Here is a 25,536-nt window from a genome sequence, read left to right on the forward strand (position 1 = left end):
TGACTAGCAGACAACCACTGCAGGTCCCTTCCAATTCAAAATATACCATTCCATTCACAGGACAATATTCCTTTATACCAAAATGGCTTTATCTGAATGACTGGTACTAAAGTCAAATCCAAACTATTCTTTTTAATATGTAATTTTTTTCCCCGATATATTAGCAAAAGGCCCATATGCATTATAAGTCAGTTACTTCCAGTGCTACCTCAACACCTATGATTAGAAATGTCAGTCTCTGAATACACTCAGATGCACTCCTGCCATCAAATTTAAGGAAAAACAATATCCAGTTAAGCCACAGTAAATTACCCCTCGACAATCTAATTCTGTCTCACAGCAAACCAGCTAAGAGTTAACAGCCAATTAGGAAAAATGGTTTTATTTGACACTGAGACAGACTGAGAAGTTGAGGGTCAGCTGCCACAGCTGAGGTGAAGAGCTGACTACGTCCTATCCATGCCTTGGGAGCCAGCTGACCACCACTGCCATGGTAAGGTCCACAGAGTCCCAGTGTCCCAAATTTTATACTGAATTCCCACTTCTCACCCTGCAGCCTCAATTTCAGCACGTAGCTCTTGGCCAAACCACTACTTGAACCAACCACTGGTCATTCACACTGGTCGGCGAGGGACCAGTTAACAGCATGAATTTCACAAGCCCACAATTACAAAACAGATACGAGCAAGTACTCTGTTGGCAATTAGAGCTCCAGCTTTATTTTATTTATTCTAGTATAAGAGCAGATGTTGCAGTTATTTGAAGGTTTTCACAACCTTAACTGTTGACCTTAACTGTTGTTAATCTTTCCCATGAAGTGGAGACAGAGAGACGCCACCCATATTTTGCGAAGAAGATAGCATCCTGCAGGGTACAAGTAATAGAATACAGTATTGTCTGCCTTCTCCATCCTCGGTGAAATACAAGAGTATTGGGACTGGCTGGCAGCATGGAAGAAAAAGAATGAATTAATGACTTGGCTGTTTTATTTTTTTTGAAGGATACATCTGCAACAGGACTGCGCTGTGACACCAAGATTTCTTTCCCCTCTCCAGGAGCAAGTAAAGCGTTCAAGTGCCAGCTAAGGAAATGCCTTATTTAGACTTCACAACGCCTAAAACAGCTGATACATAAAGCACCCTGTCCACCTCATTGAGCATTGCTCAGGCTGTAGTATTAAGCAGTGAAGTGTTGAGTTTCACAGGGCAATATTATGTTTCATAAACAACTTCTCAGACTGGTTGAAAAAGCTGCATTTGATGATGTGCAAAAGATACATAAGAGCTTCCCAGGTCTTCTCCTTTGTTAGTGGGAGGCTTGCCCAAGACTTCTTGCTCAGGCATGGAAATTTTGTATTCATTTTTTTGCTGCAGAACTTGGAGACAGAGTTTTCTAACCAAGAAGTACATTCCCCTGACTTTGTTCTGCCAAGTGTACTGGAAGACGTTAACTTGGTGTCCCAGTAACTTGAGAACAAGCAACACAGAGGAGGGACATTGAAGTTCAGAAATGAAACACAGGATGTACTGGTGTTGCAACAGGCACTCCCTATAACCTAAGGCAAAAATCCCAGTAGTCAGAATAGTGAAAATCAGTTTCATGATTGTGTTTGTCTTCAGACAAATGCCCAGAGTGAACCTGGACAAAAGGCTGAGCTCAAAGACCAGGCTGGAATGGCATCTGCTATCAGTTCTAATGCAAAATAGTTAATCAAGTCATACACACACACACACAAAGCAACTGCTGATAGACACTGGAAGAACAGCATAAAAAGACTGCAGCAAGCTCCTAGAATTGAAATAATTCAGCCAAGATTTCTGAAGGAAAACATCGAACTGTGAAGCTGTTAATTGCCACATATACCCATCAGACCTAGACTGGTTTGGACATAGCATGAAAGATGGTTAAGCCAGATCAGAATTCAGAAGTTACTGAAATGCAGATTTAGAGAACTGAAAACTCAGGAAGTTACTTCTTTACCAAAAGAGCTAGTTAAAACTAGGTAACACAGACATGGCTAATAAATAAGAGGGCATGAGGAAGAGTCTTTACAGCTTTTGCAGAAGCTATCTCTCAAACCTACCCAAAGTTTACGATATACTGTAAAGACAGAGGCACATTTGGGCATTTTCCCTAACTTGGGACTCTTAAAAGAACCTGAGGTGCTGTAGTTTGCAGGAGTGATTTCCCCCTTAACACCCAACTGAGGGATAAGAATTAAAGGTTGGAAAACACACGGCTTTTTTTTCCATATAAGGACCCTCAAGAATAACTATAGCGGCCATTATTTTCAATGTATCAATAAGCTTTTTGAAAACTGACAGAGAAGCAGTACAAAGTTTTCTGGCAGTATGACATGTTCTAGTCATTAGAGCTACAGCTTCAAACAAAGCACAGTAGAACAATCTCATGATCATAAGCAAATGGGCAACCAAAAGGGCAATGGCAATTTCGTGTCCATAAATTCAAGCCAACAAGCAAAAAGAAAAATAATGCTGCCTGTGTGTACTGCTGAATTAAGTGTCAGGATTCTGAAGTCTTGTTTGGAAGTATCATCTTGCAGGGCAGCTGTGGGGGAAAAGGCAGACAATACCTCACAAGGAAATACAGTATTCAGAATTAAGGAACTGCAACAAGCAAAGCAGAATCATGACATAGTAATTTAACCCAGGGCACAGCCACTTCTTGAAAACTGTACAATGTTAGGATACTAGAAGGGTAAAATAGTATTAGAGTACCAAGAAGATAAATTCTTAAAGCAGAAATTAACAGACCTGGATCATTCAGCATGGCAAGAAGAGACAGTTGAGGGAGAAGAGGACATACATCTAGTTAGTTCTGGACATACACTAAGTGCCCAGAGTATGACTGTTTCCTCTCAAAAGAAAGGGGTAAGAGACTTGAAGAGGACAGGAAAAACAAAAAGTATTTCCCTGGGGTGAATGGAGCTATCAGTGTGTTAAAATAATAATTCAGGCTAAGCACTGGAGAAAGCTCATCAAGAGACAGCAACTATATTAATGGAGATACACACTCCAGAGAACTGCAGCACAGCTCACCATGAAGCAGAAGGGCCTAAAAAGGAAAACTCTTTGCAATCTTTCTACATAAGCAACTGCTGCGGATGGCTCAGACACACACAAAACTGTTCTTCATTAACCTGTGGTCTGACCTACTACAGGGACTGCCACATCACAGAGAAGTCCAGAAGCACAACCTCAGCACCACCATGTTGCATCCTCCAGAAAATACTGCATCAGTTTAACAGATTTGCACCTTTAAGGATTTGGCACAGACCTAAAAGCTACAGTTGCTAGGCATCCTCCATGTAACATTTACTTTTAAAAGCAAGTCCCACAGGCTGCTTCAATATGCAGAAGGTAGAATCCATGCAGCTTGCAGCTTGACAAGCTGGCTCTACAACACAAAACAAACTGCTTCACCCACTATTTTTATGGGAATATACTATATCCAAGATGTGACATTCTTAAGCACTGAATAAGAAAGGTGCTATTTTCATAATGGGTATCTAGGAAGCCTTTTTCTTTACATTTCAGGCCAATACAACAGCAAATCAAAATCTAATGTTTTAAAGAACATGAAGCTTTGTGCAGAAGCACAAATAAAGTCCTCATGAAATCTCAACATAAGTTCAACACCGTACTGAAAGCTGTTCAGAGACCATAGTTGAACAAGACCTTGAATTCCTCTTTAATCAGCTTTTTATTTTAAACAAAGCTAAAAGATACTTCCAAAATAGCATGGGAGTCAAAACAGCAAAAAGATTCTGGCTTTTTCATGTTCTCAAAATAGCATGCTAGAAAGACGTATACAAAAATAGAAGTTTTAGGTGCTTTTAGCTTTTATCTTGAGCATCAGCACAAGTCTATCCAGTGCAGTATTTGCATAAGGCTACATACACAATCCTGTTCTGATCATCAGTAGAGAACTGGGACCAAATGCAAGTAACCACCTCCAAGACCAGAGGATCTGGATGCTTGAGTGTGCCTGCTCCTGCCTCACTGCCAGACACGCTGTGCGCACCACAAAATCCAGCTTTGTCTAACTCGCTTCAGTGAGATGTGAGCAATCTAATAGAAGGTGAAACAAGTAGCATCACCAAAAATAAAACCATCAGAGAGAAACTACTGAAGTGTAAAGTAACATGTTGTCTCAGGCACTTAGATGTACAAGTTATTTTCACTGTACTTCTTGACACAAGAAAGAAAGCAGCAGCAGCACATTTCAGGAACCATACCCCTTCCTCCTCCATCCCTTGTAGACTAACAAGGGGACAACTAATCATCTTCAAACTAGTCCCTCAGCTCCTTGCCTGCTCAGATTCACCCTCACTGCCCTTTGGCAGGGAAAGGTAAAGCTTGCTGGCTGCGATGGGGAGGGCACCGAGTGGCAACTCTCGCCTCCCGCTCCCTGCCTTCTAGGAATTTCCCAATATACCGCTGGAGGATTAGAACTCCAATGCTATTAGACACTGCAATATTAAAATCTGAATTAAAACACAAAAAGTTTGTCTTCAGAGGATGATTTTTTTTTCTTTGTTTACCTCTGGAAAGGTGTCTAATGAACAGAGTGACGAAGCAGTGTCAAAACTGGCAGCTCCTCAAGCAAAACAGACAGGTTTACTTACACACTGCAGCCCGCCTGCTACTTCAGATTACTGATTGCAGAGCAACAAGTTATTCTCTCCCTAATTGGGACCCAGTCTAAAATAGTCCCGTTATTTTTAGTATAGTACTTAAGTATCTGAACTGTGCCCTGTACTGCCAAAGCTGGCATAGGTCCCTGGCCATACCAGGAATTCCGATATTAAACAAGAACACACATGCCACATATCTAGGCTGACTATTGTTCTTCTGCATTGTCTTTAGTGGGCGATTTAGAAGACTTCAAATACTAACAGCTAGCCAAAAATGGCACAGGCTTCTATGTTAATTCCTCACTTAAAGCCTTTCTACCAGCTACCGTGCAACAGGAGAACTAACACAGCGATCAAAGAAGGAGGGCTGTGATACCACTGATACGTTAGAGAGAGAGACAGTCTGCTCTTCGCAGAGTAGGGTGCAGATAGAAGATAGGAATGAGATTATTTCACCTCTGTTTTGCTCCGTAATGAGACCATGCAAGCTCTGGGGCATTAAGAGGAGCGAAGAAATCTGAAATGCATCCTCTTAGTCATCCCTTTTCTGTCCCCTTCCACACTGCACGTACATTATGGATAAATTCAAACTAGTCAAGCAACAAAAGGCCTGTGTTAAATATGTTTACATACACACAGAAGGAGGATTATGTAAGCTCTGTCTAACAAACAATATGCTGCTTCTGCAGAAGAAATGAAAGATGATCAAAGCAAACTTGCGCATGTTTTCAAGTCAGTCTTCCCACCTTCCATCAAAGGGGTGACAACCGTCCTGCAGCATGTTAATTCTGGAGCACAGAGAGCAGAACAGAATCCGAAATAGCCAGAGGCTGCTCCAGCAAAGAGTACCTGCTCCCATGAGCTTAGTGCTGCTTACCTTGCACTTTCATGGTAAACTCATTTTTGTTAGACCAGGAAGAACAAGTTCCCGTGAGGTATTTACTGACTTTTTATCAAGTACTTTGCAGAAGGGAAGTCAACCCTATGAGAGAGCTTTCAAGACAAGATTCTAACCTGAAAGATGGATGCCAGCCAAGAAAAATTGTCAGTCTCTATTACCACTAGACCATCTGTTCTTGAAACTGTACGTTCCTTTTCAGAAGGGTTTGTCTTATTTTGTGAACAGTATTAGCATTGTTCACTGTCTCCACTCTGTAAACATCCCCTTATCCAACATGTTTCTAGATCTGGTGGTGACAAAGGCCCAAGCCTCTAGTTTATCATCTGATTATCTAGCCATTTTAGGTTTATCAGTATATTTCAGTACTTCATTCTTTAAGCTACTCTCATAAAAAGCGCTATATATAAAACTTCACATGGCTTCTGAATCATGGCTGAGCTGACCAGGGGCATGAACAACATGATGTTCTCAAACCCAAATCTGACAAAACCAGCTGAGGTGAAAAATTCTATCTTTTGGCATTTGCCCATTGACCATCTCAGTGGGTTGACTGAAGATGAAAAAACGTGCCTTTGTAGTTGAAGATAGCTCTCTGCCACTGAATGCTCTCTCTCATCTCCAGGTTTTAACTGGCTTCCAGTTAATCCTCAGACCCAAGATAAGTGTTGCTGTTGCCCATACAGAACTAAAAGCAAGCAACAATTAGAAGTTGTCCCTTGCTAGCTAAAGAGGTCAAGCAGAGTCCATTCATCTGCACAAGAGCAATAGCCTGATGACAATTACTGCACTATCAATATAAGTGAAGGTGAGGCAAGAGACATCGTAAGTATCAAAAACTTGTTCTATAATTCTGCAGGAATAAAACAATGATTAAGGGAAAGGTCAGTCCACTCATCCCTTTCACAAGAAAGCTATACATAATATTGTGAAAACAACAAAAAATACTAATAATAGCAATGATAAGACAATGGGGGGGAGGAGGGGAGAGGAGGGGCAGGAAAGGAAAGCACAGATGAGACAATACTTAGATAAATCAACTTTTGCTGTTTTTCATGAGGTTCAGTCACGAACATGTCAGACAGTTTGGGTTCTTCTTAAAGCTCCAAGCCACTATAAGTTTATTTATATAGTTGTAAGTTATTCGTAAGAGTTCATAGAGGACTGTCAAATTAATAAGAAGCTGGAGAATGGCAGTGATATCCTTAAAGAAGTGGGAGGGGAGAGGAAAGAAGAACCTGAAGAATTACAGTTTTTGCCTATTTGCAAATGGAGTGCATTAAACACATTTGCTAGCACCAAGAAGAAAATAAGAGATCAAATTAAACAAAACTGATTGTTCACGGATAAGCCAGATCATATCAACTCAAATACCTGCTATGCTAGAGCAGTACATTTTGGGAACACAGAAGCAGTGGACACTGAATCTTGACATTAACAAAACCATGTCAAAAGATTCATAACACACTCTTATGAAAAGTTAACAAAGATTTGTCATACTAAAGCAAACAGTCACCTTATTCCAGATTTGAAAGTGACTGGATAACTGCACTGACCTACCATTTGCTCAGAGCTGAAAAAAGGGAAAGACTCAGATAATAGCTTGACATACCAAATAACCCCTGCAGAGATCTGCCCTGGTCTCACACTACTCTAAGACTAACGATCTAGATAATGAAGGAGAAAATGACACTCATTAAACTTGGAGAAGCTGCTAACTTAAAGATGCCAGCTTGCTGGAAGACTGAATTCAAAGCAAGTTTTAGAAACTGGAAAATTCTTTGTTGAGAAAGAGGCGAACACCACACAGGAAAGTATAGAGGAATTTATGTGAGAATCATGAAACAACAGTTCTGTTCTACTCATGGCTGATAAAGCTTCCAGGACAATGCTGTATTCACTCTTCATCAAATTTCAAAAAAAGATGAACTGGAAAGAATCCAAGCAAAAGCAATAGTAACACACAGAATGGCATCTAGGAGGAAAATCAAAAAAAAACCCAGAATGAATTGGAGCTCAGTCAGATGAAGAGACAGTAAGGGTCATGATGACATCCTTCAAATATATGAAAGTCTTCCGCAAATAACTGAAGAAGGGTCTGTTCTCCATCACCACAAGTTCCAGAAGAAAAAGAAAGGTTTAAAAAGCAACAAAGATGATTTAGGAAAACATTACTGGTGGGAGTGGCAGGGAGAGAATGGTGTAAGGGCACTGGAGGAATGAAAAGCATGAAGTTAAAATTGCTAAAAGGAGAAAAAAACCAAAAAACCAAAACCAAAACAAAACAAAAAAACAAAAACAAAAACCAAAAAAACCCAAAACAAACACACACAAACAAAACACCAAAAAAACCCCCAATAAATCAACAAACTGTCTGGAGAGTATATATGAAGTATCCCCATCACTGTCACCAAACTGCCCTCAAAAAACACAACTATACTTCAGCTTTTTTATTGACTAGTTGACCTCTCCGAAGCTAAGACTACACTACAAGGAAGAGAAGCTAAACACACATGTATTGCCTCATCTTTTTCTTTGAAGGACATTACCCAAAGTGAAAATACCAACAAGCTGCATGCTAAATGTAACCTTCATAGCAGAAATAACTTTAAAAAAAAATCCACTGCAAACTTTACATGTTAAATATCTTTTTAAAAGGTCTAAACCTGTGTACTTTTCTCTGTTGGTTGGTACATGGATCCAACTATGCCTTAATATAACAAACCAACAAGAATCTAACAACAGTGAGGCATAAGGCCAACAGTACCCTGATGAGAGCATCACTACTGGAAGAAAAATAGCAGAAACACCACTTTGACTCAAATGTCTTGAATATTCTTATATGCTTAGCCATAATCTGTGAGCTCTAGATCAAAATCTCAAGGTTTCATTGGCTCTCCGGGTCCTCAAGGGTACATTGAGTGGAGAAATCTCTTCTTCCAGAACAGTATGGAAGAAAATCACCTATACATGGTACCTCAGCACAATTACCAGTCACTACTATAAAGTGCAGCTCCTGTCAGGCAGGAGTTTGCTTACTCAGTAGCAAACATTTCTGCAGGTTTGGAAGGGGGTGGGGGGAAACCACAACAAAACTCAGTCCCTTCAAATTTTACTTTTTTTTTTTTAGATCATGAGCATTGAGCTGTACCCACCAGCATATTCCAAATTGCATTTGCATTTGTTCTCACTATGCAAAACCTCTGTGAGTATTTACAGGAAACAAACTGTGATTAGGCATAACTGCAAGCATTATCATCTTATTCAGCCATTTTTCTCTCTCCAGTTTCCCTCCCCACACCCTACAGTGTGGCATCCACAATTTGCATTAATGGAAGTAGCTAGGGACAGGCATTTCACAAATCTTCCAAATCCATTATTCCTGCATACAAGACTTATTTTAGCCTTTAACCATGCAACTGGAAGATACTTCAGCATGCCACAGAGGCTTAAGGAAAGCTTTGGAATTGCATTTGCTTTATATTTTAACAGTGTGAAAAAAAGTCATTTGCCATCTTTTCTTCAGTATCCCATAGTAAGACACTGATGTAGGGATAAGTATTTGTAAGGTTAGTTCATACAGTTTTCCTTGAATCTGACTAGAGCTAACCCTCTCTTCTTTTAAGAAGCAGGAATTATATGTAAATATCACAGCAGCAACAAGGAGGATCTAAGAGTTAAGATCAGGTTTCTATTCACGGGAGGGGCCCACTGTGGATTTACGGGATTAACACCAGTGCCCTTCCCTCACTATCAGGAATGACTGTCCACTCCCTGCTTTGCATCTTTACAACTGCAGATACTGGGATCTTGGGAGTACAGGGCTTACACCCAGCAAAGTATCAGTCCCTCCTGAAGAGTGACAGGGCTGGGAAATAAAAGAGAAGGGAAAATGAAATACTTCTTTAAAAAATAAAAAACATAAACACATATTGATTTTATAAATCAAGACAGTTGAAGAGGCCATTTTAAGGAGTTCACACATGGAGTGCCACTAGGAGCAGAAGCATTTTTGCTCAGATGCCTCACCATGTGGTAAACCCCGGAATCCCCCGGCTGTCCCAACAGTCACCAGGCCACAGGACACAGTAAATAAACATCTACTCCAAAGTGACACTTGTGGTTTAGACCAGGACTGAAGTCAAGCCAAGTTTTAGACATGAATTAGCTACCTGTATCAAAAACTGGATATTTACTATACATTGTGGCATAAACACTTGGTTCTCTCCCATTTTTTTTCTTATTTGTAAAAAAAAAAAATAAATAAAAATCACCTTTAATTATGCAATCATCACCTCAGAATTTGATTCCCACTAGCTAGAACACAAAAGTGAACCCAGAGCAATACATCATCACACAGGCAAAACACAGCCCTCAGAAACAGCAGGCTTTTGCCATATGGACACCCAACTGCAGCTCAAATAAAGGGTTAGCATTACTCCAAAAAAATATCATCTTCACCTGAATGGTGCTGGGGGTGGGAGAGGTGTGTGGACAGCAGCCTGTTTTGCCTTTTCACTCCATCAGCCTGGAAATACCTACATGACTACAGAAATCAATTTTACTCCCCCTATGTTGCTGAGAAGTGGGTGCATTGGGAATGGAGGAAATAAAAAAAAGTCAAAGCCAATTAAAAAGTTGAGTGTTGTGTCAATATTGCCTTACTTCGTTCCTTCTCTTCTAGGTCCTCACCACATCTCCCAAACTCTGTTTTAACATAGATTTCCTTTTGCCCTGCCCTCCCACTGCTGCAAGACACAAGAGCAAAGGGGTCACAGAAAATGTCAATCAAATCCTCAAAAACAGACTGGAACGGTTTCTAACCTTTCTTTTTTGTTAAATATCACAATTTTTAAAAACCCAACCATTTGCAGTTGGTATGCATTTATATTCAAATCCAAGGTACATTTACATTCTTAGTTAAGTTTTAGGTCTTTACTCTGTGAGGTTTTTCCTAACAATGGGATGGCTCAGTCCTTTCTAACATGACACAAAAAGGCAGGGAGACTTTGCAGTGCTCCCTGGTGGAAGATAACATCATAATTCAAAGTTTTATTGGTTAAGTCTGTTTTGGGATACAGCTATTTTGGGCTGCTCTGCTTTGATTTATACTAATGCTGCTGTTTCCTCATTGACCAGAGAAATCTTTAGGGAAATCACTGTCATGCTGCAAAATCTTCTTAATTGATAAAAAAGCTCAAACATTGACAATCCAGGCTGCACTAAGGCAACAAGGTTGTAAACAGATTCTTCTAATAAAAATGGTAGAAAGTCATTAAAATTCATTTAACCTACAAAAGTATTTGGTTAATTTTAAACTGCTAGTGGGTTTCAGAGGGTGAAAGCCACTTTTGACACAATACTCTCAGTCCACTGTTTTTTTTTAGGGACCTGATGCCACCTGGCTAGGATGTCACGTAACAGGAATCACCGCATTACAGCACAATTTTAAAAAGGATTTCAGAAGACCACAGGAAGGCACAACCTGAAGCTCTCTCTCCCCCAAGCCCCTCAGCTCCACACACAGCCACAGTCATGCAAAGCTCCCATAGAGCTAAGGGCCATGGCCCAGCCTGAACTGTGGCTCCTACTGCAGCAGCCAACAGGAACCAGCCCTACACACACCATGATGCTGAAAGGCATTGCCATAACTCCACTCACTGAACCCCTAAGTTTCAACCAAAACCAGGCTGATGATGCCCTAGTCCTGACCTGCAAAAGGACACCTCTCACCCCAACTGTGACAAGCAGCATGATATTCCTTTCACTTTTTCTCATCTTCCCAAGCCACAGTCAGCTTTGTAAACAGACCAATTATAAGGCGCCTACCAAATTAAAGCACTAAACTGCATCAAGGTCCATCAAAGGCCCCACACGAACAAGTTTTCAGTACCTGTAAGATATTCCAGAAACTCTGTCCCATAGACCAAGTCTCTATCATGAAAACCTGCTTTAACTCATGGTGTCAACACAGCACATTAACACAGTGCAAAGCAAAGCGGCAAACTGGTTTTACTGCCATACCACCTCTCTTTTGACACACCTTTTCAAGACTCTTCCTCTCTGTGTGGGGTCTGTGGTAGCGGAGGAGGGGCCACAGAGGTGGCTTCTGTCAGAGGCTGCAAAGCTCTCCCAGCTCCAAGCTGGACCCACTTCTGGCCAAGGCTGAGCCCATCAGCAACAATGGAGGTGCCCCTACAACAGTATTATTTCAAAAGGGGAAAAGAAACTGCTAGGAGACCTTTGGCAGAGAGAGGAGCGGGGTGTGATGGAAACACATATGGCAAACACCAAAGTCAGTGCAGAAGAGAGGGGGAGGTGTAGAGACTCCCCTGCAGCCCATGGTGGAGTGGCAGGTTGTCTGCCGGCAGCCCATGGAGAACCACACTGGAGCAGAGGTGGATCTCAAGCCTTGGAAGACCCCATGCCAGTGGAGGTGACTTTGCCTGAAAAAGTCTGTGACTGTGGGATGCCCATGCTGAAGCAGTCAGCTCCCAAGGGACTCAGGTTGGAGGAGTTCATGAAGGACACTCTCCTGTGGAAGAGACCCCACAATGGAGTAAGGGAAGAGACTCTGGAGTCCTGCCCCTGAGGAAGAAGGAGCAGCAGAGTCAACCTGTGATGAGATGACCACAACCCCCATTCCCCATCCCCCTGTGTCACTGGGGGGAGGAGGCAAAGAAATCAGGAAGGAAGTTGAGCCTGGGAAGAAGGGAGGGGTGGGGAAAAGGTGTTTTTAAGATCTGGTTTTACATCTCATTATCCTACTCTGATTTGATTGGTAATAAATTAAATGATTCTTTTTCCCCAGGCCAAATCTGTTTTTCCTGGGACCATAACTGGTGAGTGATCCTTCCCTGTCCTTGTCTTGACTCATGAGCTTTTCATTGTATTTTCTCCTCCCCATCCCTCCAAGGGGGATGAGCGAGCAAGTGGGCATGTGCTGCTTAAACCACAACACTTCTCTTCTTGACAATACTAGTGCTCACCACCAACTCCAGCTCCCTGAACTCTGCCACCACTGAGGCCTTCTGCCAGTTATCACAAGCCTGAGATACATACACCCCACCCACCCCAAGAAAAAAATGGGGTATTTGGGTAGCCAGAAAGGGAGGCACCATGGCTGCAGGGCTGATGTGGGAGCAGAAGATGATACTGGTGAAGAAGGAGCTGCAGAGAGGCAACCATTGGCCTCAGGACAGGAAAGAGTGAAGAAAGCCTCATTGGGAACCTCTGCTCTTTATTCATAGTGAGCCAGGATTTAGAAAAGTTAGCACACTTCTCACGCAAAGCACACACCTCATAGCTCAACTTCAGATTAACAATTAGAATTGCAGAATTCTATGACTCTAGCAGGGAGAGATTAACTGAGACCATCTACTGGATGAGAACATTGCTGTCCATGCAGTGCAACCATTTATACCTCAACCATAGGTTTAGGCAAAAATTCACTCTGACCACACAACTTGAACACAAGAGAGATCCTAACTCAGAACCTTGACTTTAGACAAGCTGCAGGAAGAAAGCTCCAGTCCCCACACAATTAAAAAGCAAGAATAAGCAAACATTAAAAAAAAAAATCAAAAAGTCATCCCATGGATACTTCTCTGGCTGGGTAAGTCTTCTCTGAATCACTGCCAAACTCAGTACAGATATGCCATGGCTAAAGGCAAGCATAAATGTTGGCCATATATTCTGAGAAGAGGAAGAAACTTGGCATCCATAAACAACCATGTCAGCACACCCATGAAATTACTTCTCATTTATTACTTCCTTCATCACAATACCCCAAAAACCCAATACAGCCATGCAAAGCGACTGAAGCATTACAAGTAGCATTTGATACAAAAATTGAAATTTGTTCACAGCAGCCTCATTTTAGACAGACACACCCCTGTAATGAAGGCTCAGGAAAGACCTTCTTCAGTCCACCCAAGAGTACACATCCAAGGGAGCTAGTACTCAGCCAAAAGCATGGAGCTAGTTGATTTGTTCCAACTTTTCTGTATTAAAATTATGGAAAAAGCCAACCAGAAACATCTCAGAAGAGGAACATCAGTCACTGCTGTAAAAGAGCCAAACAGCCCAAGCTCCAAGTATTGCCGAGTTCTGTTTGGTACAACAAAGGAAAGACACCTTGCCCCAGAAATTATTCCACATTCACCACAGGCAAGAATAATAACCAGAATTACTAAGTAACTTATTGTGGTTTTCAGTTTGCAGGGGTGTTTTTTTTCCAGGCTAAAGAATACTAGCTTTTGCAAGGCTGATAAAGGTGCAACTCTGTCCAAGGCAGGCCCTCAAAATTCACAGTAGTTTATGGACAAGAGCTGCCCAACAGTCAGACAGACCATCTCTCCTAAACAGAAGTCACCTCTAGTGCCTATACTTTACTTTGGCTGTAGAAACTCCTTCTTGGTCAGAATATAGCAGCTAAACCAGCTCACAGGTAGCTCTGGGACTGTGAGACTGGGAACAACAGAAACATTCCAGGAATAAAACATTTCAGCTGGTAACTGGCCTGAAACAAGCATGTTTTACAACATTTCAGGGCAAGTCAACTAAAACTCCAGTGTTCCTCATAACACTGGCATAAGTATGAACATCTATTATTCTTGATATTTCTCATACATGAATAAGGGTTAATTTATTACCAGTTAATTCCTCAGTTATTCTGGTTTATGATGACCAGAGAATGATACAGCTACGCATATCTCGAATAATCTTCCAGGGGAGAAGCTTCTTCAACCCCTTCACAATGCAGATTTTTCACAATAGAAATTCGTATTTGAGGACTCTAAAAAGGAAAATGTGCTTTCCATCACTGATGGCTACACACTAGCTGTCTCCCTCAAACTCTACTGAGATCTGCCAAATTCATCTGATAGGCTATTTCACATCACCTACAGAAGCAACACTTTAGCTCATCTGAATTTTAAATGAGAAACCTCAGGAACAAACTTGTAACCAAGAGTTGGACTGTTGGACATGAAGGGCCCCCAGAAGTTCTCAGAGATGAATAAAAGAAAACCTGAAAGTCAGACTGCTACAGCACAGGACTGCCTTTCCAAATACCCACAAGAAATTCTCCCACCGCTGGGAAGAGGAGTTGAACACATAAACCAGGATAAATTATACACTTACCAAAATTAACTAAGGCTAAGACAAGCTAGCATCTTGCAAAGCCATTCTCCTACCCAAGACTGAATCATCAGTACTATTTTCCAAATAATACTGGGGGAAAGCAGGAGGAGAGACACTACTGGACAACAACTCAACCAAGGGCTGCAAGCATCACTGCCCACCTGAATTCATCGGGCATGCACAGCATCAGCTGCAACATTCTTTGTAATGCTCTTCCAAAGTACCATGTAACAATAAAATCCACCTTTGCTAGCAAGGTATTCCATAGAGACTTTTCCTGACCTTTTTAGCATCAGCTCTAGAGCAAAACATACATGCTCAACGCAAAACAAGCTTTGGGACACAGAGATACCAGAAACCCATTTGCTATGCACTCGTCCTTTCTTAATTCTCCCTAAGCATTTTAGGAGGAGAGAGAGGGGGGAAAAATTTTTAAAAAAGCATCATCTGAAGCCTTTCAAATGTTAAATGTCATTACTATAGGTAATCTTAAAATAGCCTACAAGTAAAGAATATTAAAAGCTATCAGTTCATGAAAATTATGTATAATCTATGACATTCTATTTTGATCATTTCTAAAGCATAATAGTAGGCTCCTCTGATTGTTTCCACCTTAGGGGGCTTCATTAAGAACCATCATTTAAAAACAAGAACTAAAGCTAGGTGCCCAGCAGCCAAGAAGGAAAAAAAAAACAATTAAAAAAAATGGAAACTTTCAGCCTCAACTTCAGGATTCCTGGAATGAAACAATGCTTCACAGGAAAAAAAAACAATTAAAACAAAACAAACAAGCAAGCAAAAGATACAAAGTTGGCGAGTGTTAAAAATGCATGCCTTTCTGTGTGTAGATTATAGATGCTCATCGCAAATCCGTCTCTAGCATAAAATTTAGCAGCAAGTAGTACTTTGCCCTCACAACTTCGTTACACTAATACCTTTCTCTTGGAAAGTGTTTTGTTTATTACACTGGAATATCACAGTTTAAGGTAGACATGAGTAACAAAAGCAACCTGACCCATCATGAAAGCATCTGCCAGCACTTGAGCCATTGTTCTGCACAATATCAAGGCTTGAATCCTGACATAATCCCCTGACATCTTGGGTGATGTCAGCATGAGAAGCTATTAGAATGAAGTACTATCACCCACAAGACATTAATCCAGGAGGAATCAATGGCCTTGCAATATGTATCTCTCCCTTAACGTTCTCCTAAATGGACTTCAATACATTTGAGCCAGGAGGAAAAGCAGGCCTTTCTTAAAAGGCTTTGGCACAAGACAAAAATATCACAACCTTCTGAATTTTTAGCTTTTCTAGCTCCTTGATGTCTAATTCCACACTTTTGCCTAAATATAATAAAAGCTGCTTATTCCTTTCCAAGGATGCTCAGAGCTTTAACAGTGCTTTAACAGTACATGAAGCAAGACCAACCTACAGATTTTACCTTCCCCCAGTCCTTCTCACCCCCTCTCCCAATTCCCATTTAGAGAGAACGTTCTCCTATCTGAATCTGTACATAGTAGTCTGGCAGAAATTAACATTGTGGAAAAGAAGAGAAGGGAGGGAGGAAGAAAAGAACAAGAAAAAAAATTACTTTTCCATTTTTATTTCAGATTTTGAAAGACTCTGATATATTCCTTTCCCATATGTAACTACCTTGTGCTATTGTCCTCCATTAATATCAAGACCTGGGAAAATTATCTGACAGTATTTCCTTTCCTAAAGGATCTAAATCTCTTCTGCCAGTTTGTTTTTTAATCTAAAGCACTACTGAAGCATAGAAAGTATGCACGGACACAGAGCCCAGTTACAACTCTCTGACCAGGAATAGGCTTAAGTGTCAAATTTTGTTGTAATGGGAACATCTGGAGTGACAGGTATTTGGGTGACATTTCAAGAAATCCCTTCCTCATGGCTTCAAAACCAAAATTACTACCTGAATGTGGCCTAGAAGTAAAGCTAATTGAAGGGAAAAAAGAGCTTCTAAAAACTTAGTCTGTGCTACAAACCAACAACATGAGTTAATACAGAGCTGCAGCCACTTGATCAAGTCATCAGAAAGCCAAAATTGAGATCCCAGGCATTGAAAGAATTTTCCAAGTGTTCATCAAGTGCTAATCTCCACCATGAAAAGAGCATACAAGACTTGAGGATTCTTCCTGCTCATTGATTTTCTCACCAGGGATGCATAATGAAAGACTGATACTGGTGTCATGGAGTATTATACACCCTTACTTATCCACAGTCTTCTGCAACCACAGGCTCAGCTTCACAGCAGCCGCTTGGTTTCTCCAATTTCTCTGTTGACGCCAATTCTGCAGCAGTAAGCACAAAGGGAGCACAAGAACCTCGCTCTGAAGTTTACTTTGTGAACAAATGTGAAAATCCCCAACGCTGCTCAGCAGGAGAGTTCCTTCCCACTGGGCTATAGGTTTATTCCAACAGGATGGCATGGCATTTCCTCTATAGTTTGCCTGCCAGGGAAGTCATTTCCTATTTTTGTCCCGTTAACAACTAGTAGAAGCTGGCATTGATGAAGGCTGGGAAGAATCAGAGGCTGGTTTGCTAGTGGTTTAACCAAACATGTGTTTACAATTACCCCATTCATCATGACCTGCCTATGTAAAACTGCCTTTTTGGAAGTTGCCCATGTTCCTTGGCTTTGGCCTCTGAAAAAGCTGCAACAGACTCACTAAGAAATGCATTGTTTGAACAGCACTGCTGGAGCAACAGGACTGTCCAATAGTTAACACTGTAATCATTAATAACAGTTGGGCATTAAGATCGACGTGGCTGCTTAACTTGTTGCTCTTGGCCTAAGGATGATAGCTTAGCAGCAGGAGAGTAAGATAATGGGAAAACCTCTTACAGTCTTTCTCTGGAGTCCAACAGAAATAGGACACCGTGTTTCTTTCTCAAATACTCTGGAGTATCTGCCCGCAGGAAGAGAAAACACAGAGACTGTCATGGTGTTCCCAGCAAACTCCTCTAGGGCACTCATCGCCTCTTCATCCAAGGACTACCACTCTAGTCCCAAAGCTCTTCACACAAGTATGCTGCACAGTAAATTTAACACTCACACCTCCCCTAACTCTCTCCCCAGGAAAAATAAGCAGAGACTGACCAACCTTCAGGTGTAAAGACGAAATATCTTGCTGCTAATCTTTTCTCCAAGTCAACAAACTATTTAAGCAAACAAGCCTCATCCCATCATATCTGAACCAGCAAAATCTCAAAGCCAGCAGTACTGAAAGTTTCAAGGAACACCATGGAACAGTTTGCCTCTTTCCAGCTCCAGGAAAAGTTTATGTATCTCACTATCAATGAGGTACACTTCTGTGCCACGTGCGGAGATTATGTCCAAGTCACTCCAGCAATATACAAGCTTGACACAACCTGTGATTTTACTTCATAGCATACATAATATGTACACAGCATACATTTTCCTCTACAACATTCCTCTCTCCCAAGTTATCATGACTTACCAAATATGACTTAAAGGTTTCTGAAAGGCTTCAGGAAGAAAAGGGTCCCTCACACTAATATACCGTATTAATTAGATGCTGCACTATCCATGCTGTTGGAGAAGGTCCCCTACACTGATCACCCATCTATAACAAATCATCTTTATGATGGCCACCTTTTGCTGTAGCCATCCAGGAGCAGTAATCGCATCACCTCATGAGTTAACTAAATGATACAAAATTAGCAGGTTTCATTAAAAGCTGTCTTGGCTTGTAAATGAGCATTAATGTTCAGTTTTGAAGAACATGTAGGATTAATCCTGCCCATAATTTCATTCAATCCAAACTTGATACTCTGTCCTTTCCACTATGGGTTTGCCTGTAAAATCCCAAGCAGCCACACAGTCATCAACTTCTCCTAACAGAAAATTATTCACCCAGTGCTCAAAACTTCATGCTTTTGTAAGAGCATCTTCCAACAAGTTTTCAAGTTCATTGGCAGCATTGGCTACTCATTGTTAAACAGAAAGTGTTGGTCTTTTCTGTTACAGAGAGCAAGAAAGATAGAACCTTTAAGAAGGGCACTAGGCTAAAGTAGGGCTTGAAGTTGTAATGCTTTCAGCCCTGATAACCATGTCCATTTTGCTCTGCATGAACTGATCCATCTGTGAATTATGAAAGACTCTAGGAAATAAAAGAGGAAGATGAGTTTTCAGGCAACGGCTGAGGATCAGTGTAAATCTCTCAGAATGAGAGATTCATTATAACCTGTCATTGATGGTGACTCACTTCATGACTCCTTGAGTCTTCAGTGTTCCTATACAAATCATGAGTTTACAAGCTACCAGAAGTCACAAATGGCACCAGTTCCACATGAACATATCTATATGCAAAATGAAGTGTCTTGAATTGCTTTCACATCTGGTTATCCACTGGAGAGACACTGGTCATGAGAATAAAGCACGCCAGCAAAGGGATTATAGGTTGTACCCAGCCAGATCTTGAAGTGAGACTATCCTGGTTGCTCCATCACCAAAGAGATTAACAGTCTGTCTGAAGACATGATGCTTCACCCTGATCAACAGTTTTCTTTTATGCTACACTCATAGTGGAATCTGGCTTCCTTGGAATAGTCCTCCCCACATCCATAATGCAACAGAGGAGCCATATTGAGCTAACAGGAGAACTGCTGTTAAACAACATCTTCCAAATCAACAGATGGCGTGAGAATAGGAAAGACCTGGCATGGGACAAGCTCAGAAGCTCACAACTCAAGAAGTACAAGGACAGAAAAGTCAACAAGGTGTCATCTGTTTTTTTGCTAGTATCTTTCATAACAACCACTGGTTTGAGAGAAAAATTATGGGGGGGCGGGGAAAAAAGAACTGCTTGGCCACATCCAACTTTGGGTTGCAAAGTGCTGTCCTAACCAGCAGGCAGTGTAAGGATGGCAAACACATAAAAGAAGATCAGTGCCTATAAAAGGATTCCTTGGAGACCACGTTACACCTAAATCCTAAAAAGAATGTGGAGTTGAACCTTTTAGGAAACAGCTCTCCATTCCTAGATGTCCCTAGGTGAAGAGTCACAACTGGTATATTTTGCACATGCCCAGAAGCAGGTCCAGTATCCAAAAAAAACAATCCTAACTTCTTAGCCTGCTTTCCTACAGAAGGAGGCTTATGCAACCACAGTCCAGCCAAGCCAGTTGGCAAGCTTCATGCAAGGCTGACAGAGGCAGAGGTCTCTGGAGTTGTCCTCCTTGTTTGCAAAAACACTGGGCCAGGTGGGTACACAAAAGAAATGCTGTACTGTGAAATGGCATCAATAACCTCATAGTTGAGATTCAAAGAAAAGTAGGCTTAGTCTTACTCTGAACAGAAATGCTGGCTTAAAGTGAGGAAAAGCTTTTTCCTCAACCCCACTAATAAAGCTCATGTATTGGTTTAGCATTAAAAGGCCAGCAGAAACTGGTAAGGTTTTTGCACGACAGTGTCTGCTGTCACCAGTGAAACTTTACCTGAGGAAATACTTAAATGCATTCTAAAAACACATAAAAAGCCATTCCCTCTCATCTCTCTCTCCCATGGCAGCTTCCAGGTCTCTGAAAAAGCATTCCAGCCTCCCCAACACACATGCCACTTCCCAAGAAAAAGCTCAGCTGATTTAAGGAAAAGTTTTGCCTAGAAATCTGGTCTCATTCAGCACTATCACCATAAGCTTCCACAACCAACACGTACAGCAGCATGGCAGAAAGGAGGAGAAGAGAGACAGCATGGTCCCACCCAGAGTGAAGCTACCCAGGAGCTCCCCAGCTAACCTCCTGCCACCCATAGGCATGCCCAGGGAAGCTGCTGGTGCCTCACAGTCTAGAGGGACATCTGCTACTTCAGTGCTGTCAGAAAACAAACTCCCAGTGCAACACTCCCATGCTTCTGGCAGGAGCAGCGCATGACCCAGCTATGCCTTTCCTCTGCCAGCTGGGAACTCCCCACCTTGGAAGGATCCCTTAACCAGAGAGATCCAGATACTTTTTGCCCATTTGCACCCCAAGCGCAGCTGAGAACATGGCCCAAGATTTCTAAAACCTTTGTGACAATTCTTGCTGGAGCTATTTAAGTGCTCGCAAGATAGAGGGCTGCAAATATTTGTTTTATTTCATGGTATATGCTGAAGTGGAAGTGAAACGCAGAGATCCATTTTGCATTCAGGCAGCGTTTTTGGACTACATAAAACACAGGAATATGCTACTGAAACCCAGGTGTGGCTGTATCTGAGAATGAAAGCCAACTTACACAGTGGTAAGGGAGGGGATATTTTGATTACCAAAACCAAGAAAAACCATGGAAGTACCACAAGATCTTTAATATGTAGCCAGGGCAAACAAGACCTACTTTAAGAACAAATAAAGTCCAAGTGAAGAAAATAAATCTGAGTGTAACACGGTAAAATGATCACTGGAGGCAAGCATCAGGGCTAGCTGCTTCCTCAGTTTACTGCAGTTGCAATGAGGCTACCAAACAATACTCTTCAGCTTTTAAATGTGAGTTTTGAAGAGTTTATAGTTAAAGAAGAAAACCCTAATAGCCTTGATATTAGCGTGCAACTGTACAGCCAGCCAGAGGAACACAGCTCTGGAACAGCTCTCCCTCTTCTGCTCTACTGTGAGGTAAGCCCTCCAGGTAGACTAAAGCTAAAGATCATCTTGCTGAGCTCCCGCACCCTTCCTCAGACCCAAGTGATCATGAAGCACTGCCAGAGCTGTCATTTAAAGTTTCAAACGTATTTCCTTTTTCCATGCAGCTTTTATAATCTCCATGCGTTTGTGGTGGTTTTTTTTAACCTGTCCTCATAACTCACTCCTTTTAATCCCAGGATTAGCCTTGTCACCCTTCTCCATACCTTTTCTAGAGCTTTAAGTACAAGTCTCTAGACACAGGAATAGACTGGGTTGGAATGATAACGCATCCTTACACATCCTACAGAATCTTTGCTAAAACGAGTAATTGCTCAGCACCTTTTCAAGGCAAGACAACTTCAACTGTCCCTCAGAAGCAGAACTTCAGGTGACAGCTACTCACATCCCTCTCATCTCACTCTCGTTTGCACTCCCCCAACCTCAAATACATTTTTCTTTAGTTAAGGAAAAAGCAAGCCACATTCTTCGAGGCTGTTTTAGAAAACCTGATCAATGCTGCTTTGACATACCAGCAACACATGTTCCTATTTCAACAAATGGGAACATTTCAGGCAGACCACCACTTCAGATGGAGTGGGGGCTTCAGGCTGCTGAATCAGCACTTTCCATCCTGCTGGCAATACAGAGTTATGCGACGCTTCAAAGGAAAGCAGGGGAAAAGGGGGAAGGGGAAAAGGGGAAAGAGAAGGCGGGGGGTGGGGGGAGAGAGGAGGGCTGGCACTTCAGCAACAGAAGCGGGCAAGAGGATTTCGCAGGAGTTCATCTGCCAAATCAATTAACTGCAAACTGTTCTTATAAAGATGCCACAGTTTCAGCCCCGGCTTGAGGTACCACAGCGGTACAACGAGCGAGCCGAGCCCTGCGTGCGTGGGGAATGGAGGCAAGAGAAACCGAGCACTCCCCCGCCGACTCCGGGTCCCCTGGGCTAGGCGAGGGGTTCCCCGGTACGGCCCGGAGAGACGGTGGGGCACAGGGCTGCTCTCCCGGCCACCGCCGCGGATCCGCACCGCAGACGAGCAGGAAGGTGGCAGCACTACGAAGTGGCATTTCTGCGAACTGCCCATCCGCCGGCCCTCCCGCAAACGCTGAGCGGCGAGGAGGGGAGCAGGGAGGAGGGACACGGGGGAGTCTGGGCAGCACGGCCAGCAGTTGGCGGGGCAAAGCTTCACCCGATGCCAACTCGGAGCTACGGGAAAGCCCAGCTCCCGGCAGCGCTGGAAGAGGCACGAAGCAGGCGAGCAAACAAAACGCGGCAAGGAAACCCCGAGTCGAGGGAATGGGCCGAGCCCCGCGGCAAGCAGCCGACGGTCGCCCCTCGCCCGGCCCTGGGGGCTCCCCGCCGGGCGGCGGGAGCTGCATGGGGTTGCTCTTCGCCGGCACGGGGGGCTCGCCGACGGCCCCAGGAAAAGGAAGTTTGCTCTCGTCCTCCGCCTCCCACCGGCCTCCGCCACCGAGGAGCCGGCAAGCCCCTCCAGCCCCTCCCGGATTGGCCATAGCTCCCAGGGGCAGCCGCCGTCCCCCCTGCACGCTTCGCGTCGCCCCCCAAGCCCTTACCTGCTGGCCAGCCGGCCGGCACCCTCCCCGCCGGGCGCCGCGCACTCGCCAAGTTTCGGGCGGACACAAGGGGTCGGGGGAATGGACGTGCGCGGCGGCGGGGACGGGAGCGCGGGCGGGGAGGAGTGTGTGGGTGGGGGGGGGGGGTCCTCCAGGCGGCGGGGTGGAGTGGGCACGGGTGGGGGAGGGCAAGCTTTCTGAGCCACGCGCCTCAAAAAAGCAACAACAAAAAATTAAAACAATTTAAAAAAAAAACAAACTAAAAATTTAAAATAAAAAAATGCAGTTAAACAAACAAAAAAAATTAAATCAAAACGCACCCCAGGGGGACGCTCGCGCAAGGGCGACCCCGAGGTGCGAGAAGGATCTGCGGAGAAAACTTCTGCCTGCCCGCCCGCCCGCCCGCCCGCGCCGCCGCCGCCGCCGCCGCCGCCGCCGCTGCTGCTGCTGCTGCTGCTGCCGCCGCCGCTGCTGCTGCTGCTGCCGCCACCGCCAGCTCCCGGTGCTAACGGCGCCCCACCGCCGCCGCGCTCCCGCCCCGCGCCCAGCTGACTCCCGGCGGCGCCCCGCCCCGCCCCGGCCCCGCCGCACGCAGCCGCAGCCCCGGCCCGCCCCCCGCCGTCGCCACCGCCACCACCACCACAGCTCCGCCGAGGGCAGGGGGCGGCCGGCAGCCCCGACGGCCGTAGGAGGCTCGAACTCGGAACCTTTTTCCTTGTCGGGCGGGGGGCTGGGGGCGGCAGGTTAGGAGGCTGGTGCGGGGTCTTCCCGCCCGCTAACAAAAGCTCGGCCACAGGTAGCACCGAGACGTGCTTTCGGTGCTTTTTCTTTAAAATAAAGCCACCAGAGTATCCGGGGGGCATCTGCAAACGCGAGGCATTCGTGCGTGGGGTTTTTCTTTAACCTCACCTCCCCATCCTGTCCTCACGTTTTGCCCCCACAAAACTACCCGCGAAGGTGTCTCAGCTCCCCCTCCTGCACTCCAGGTAGCACCGAGCAGGCGCTCGGCGTCAGCCAGCAGTAAGGTGAACTGTTCGGCGAGCTCTGCTGGGTTGCAAAACACACTCTTATCTCCCTGGATCCTCACCCTGCCACCAGCACTCCTATAGACTGCTGCTTCTAACTTCTGCGCAGTGGGACCTTTGGTATTTTGCTCTCTGGATCACCAGAGCTTTACGGGAGCTCCAAGCAATCCTATTTGTAACTTGCAAATAACTTGGGGATGCGAAAAAGCTCTTTTATAAGTAAAGCTGCACGCTTCCCTAGGAGCTACTGTTTTAATGCTTGCAGATTTAGACGCAAGGCGCTTCCCTGCAGGAGGAGAGGAATATTCTGTTGGCCAGGGGCAAAAAACACCTCTCGCAAGAAGTGGCCAGCACTATAAAAGGAAATCACGGAGAAGCGGGAGAAATCTCTAGGCTTTTCCTCCTAAGACAGATGCACGTACTCGGATGGAAGCATTGCTGCCGAGCGCCCGAGCTGAATATATTTTGAAATGTAACATGATACCTTCCTTGCTCTGGCTCTTTCTTCCTTCGTGGCTCTTCTTTACTGTATTTAAAGGAATGTTTTTGTTACCAGCCCGCCCTCTCCGTCCCGGCGTTTCCAGCCCTGCTCTGATCTCTCGCTCTCTTCTCACCACTCACTCTCGCAGTTCGGCTCCTCAAGTGATCTCTCCCGTTTCCTCGTGGGTGTCACCTCAGCCTCCCACCGGCACGTGCCGCTCTGCTGCCCACTCCCTTCTCGCCCCCCTCATGTCCCGGGCCCCTCGGCCTCTCCCCGACACCAGCCGTCCCTCCGCCATCTCCACTTGATGTGGTGCTGAGCGTTGCACTTCAGCCTGTCAGCACCGCCATCGCCTCTACCGTACCGTCCCATCCCATCGCATCCCAACGCAGCCCGGCTCCTTGGGAGCTTGCTCCATGCACAGTCACTTCTCAGCCCCTAGTTGACCCTTCTCTTTCCCATCACTGCTCTGGTCTGCCATGACTTTCCGTAAGCTATTGTTCACCCCTGATAGATCATTTGGGGGGGGGTCTAGCCCTGGAGACTGGTACTTGACTGGAGGTGGAGCTAGCTCCTCTCAGCTTCTTGCAGAAGGCTCCTAGCCTAGTGAAAAGGTGAGGGGAGTTGGTCTCAGGTTTCTGTTTGAGATTACTCCAGAGGCAAGGAAGCACCAACTACCTGCCAGACCCTAGGACAGCATGGCTGGCAACACAGCCCCACATGCTTACATGAAGAACTTTCTGCATGTAGGGATTGTAGAATGGTAGGGTAGCCAAGCTTGGAAGGAATCTCCAAGGATCATCTGGCCCAACGTTTTATGGGAAATTAAAGCTGGATGAGATTATCTGGCACCGTGTCCTGAAAACTTCCAGTAGTGTCGAGTCACCGTATCACCAGGGATGTTGTTCCAGTGGGCGATTATTCTCACTATAAAAAAATTCCTTTCTTACATCAACATGAAACATCTTCAGGTGCAACCTATACCCTTTACCCATTTTCTGCTCCCTGTGGCTCCTTGTGAAGACAAAGCCTCTATCCTCTTTGTATTTGTACCTATATGATTTGACCAGGGTTTGTAAAATAGGTGTCCAGCTCTTCCTGCTTTCCCAGACCC

General features: G+C 44.1%; 1 protein-coding gene across 3 annotated transcripts in view; it reads right to left on the reverse strand.

Annotated features, from left to right (window-relative positions):
* Positions 1-23,331, reverse strand: part of GRB10 (growth factor receptor bound protein 10) — a 141,413-nt gene extending 118,082 nt beyond the window's left edge. For 2 of the 3 annotated variants that reach the window (XM_030444136.1, XM_030444134.1), the window contains exon 1: positions 22,917-22,999. The gene's annotated coding sequence lies outside the window, so the exon portion shown is untranslated. Of the gene's footprint in view, positions 1-22,916; positions 23,000-23,236 lie in introns of those variants that run through there. The other variant, XM_030444135.1, reaches the window with a different exon arrangement.
* Positions 23,332-25,536: the final 2,205 nt, after the last annotated feature.

The sequence above is a fragment of the Calypte anna genome, chromosome 2, assembly GCF_003957555.1.
Source record: "Calypte anna isolate BGI_N300 chromosome 2, bCalAnn1_v1.p, whole genome shotgun sequence".
In the NCBI taxonomy this organism is placed as follows: Eukaryota; Metazoa; Chordata; class Aves; order Apodiformes; family Trochilidae; genus Calypte; species Calypte anna.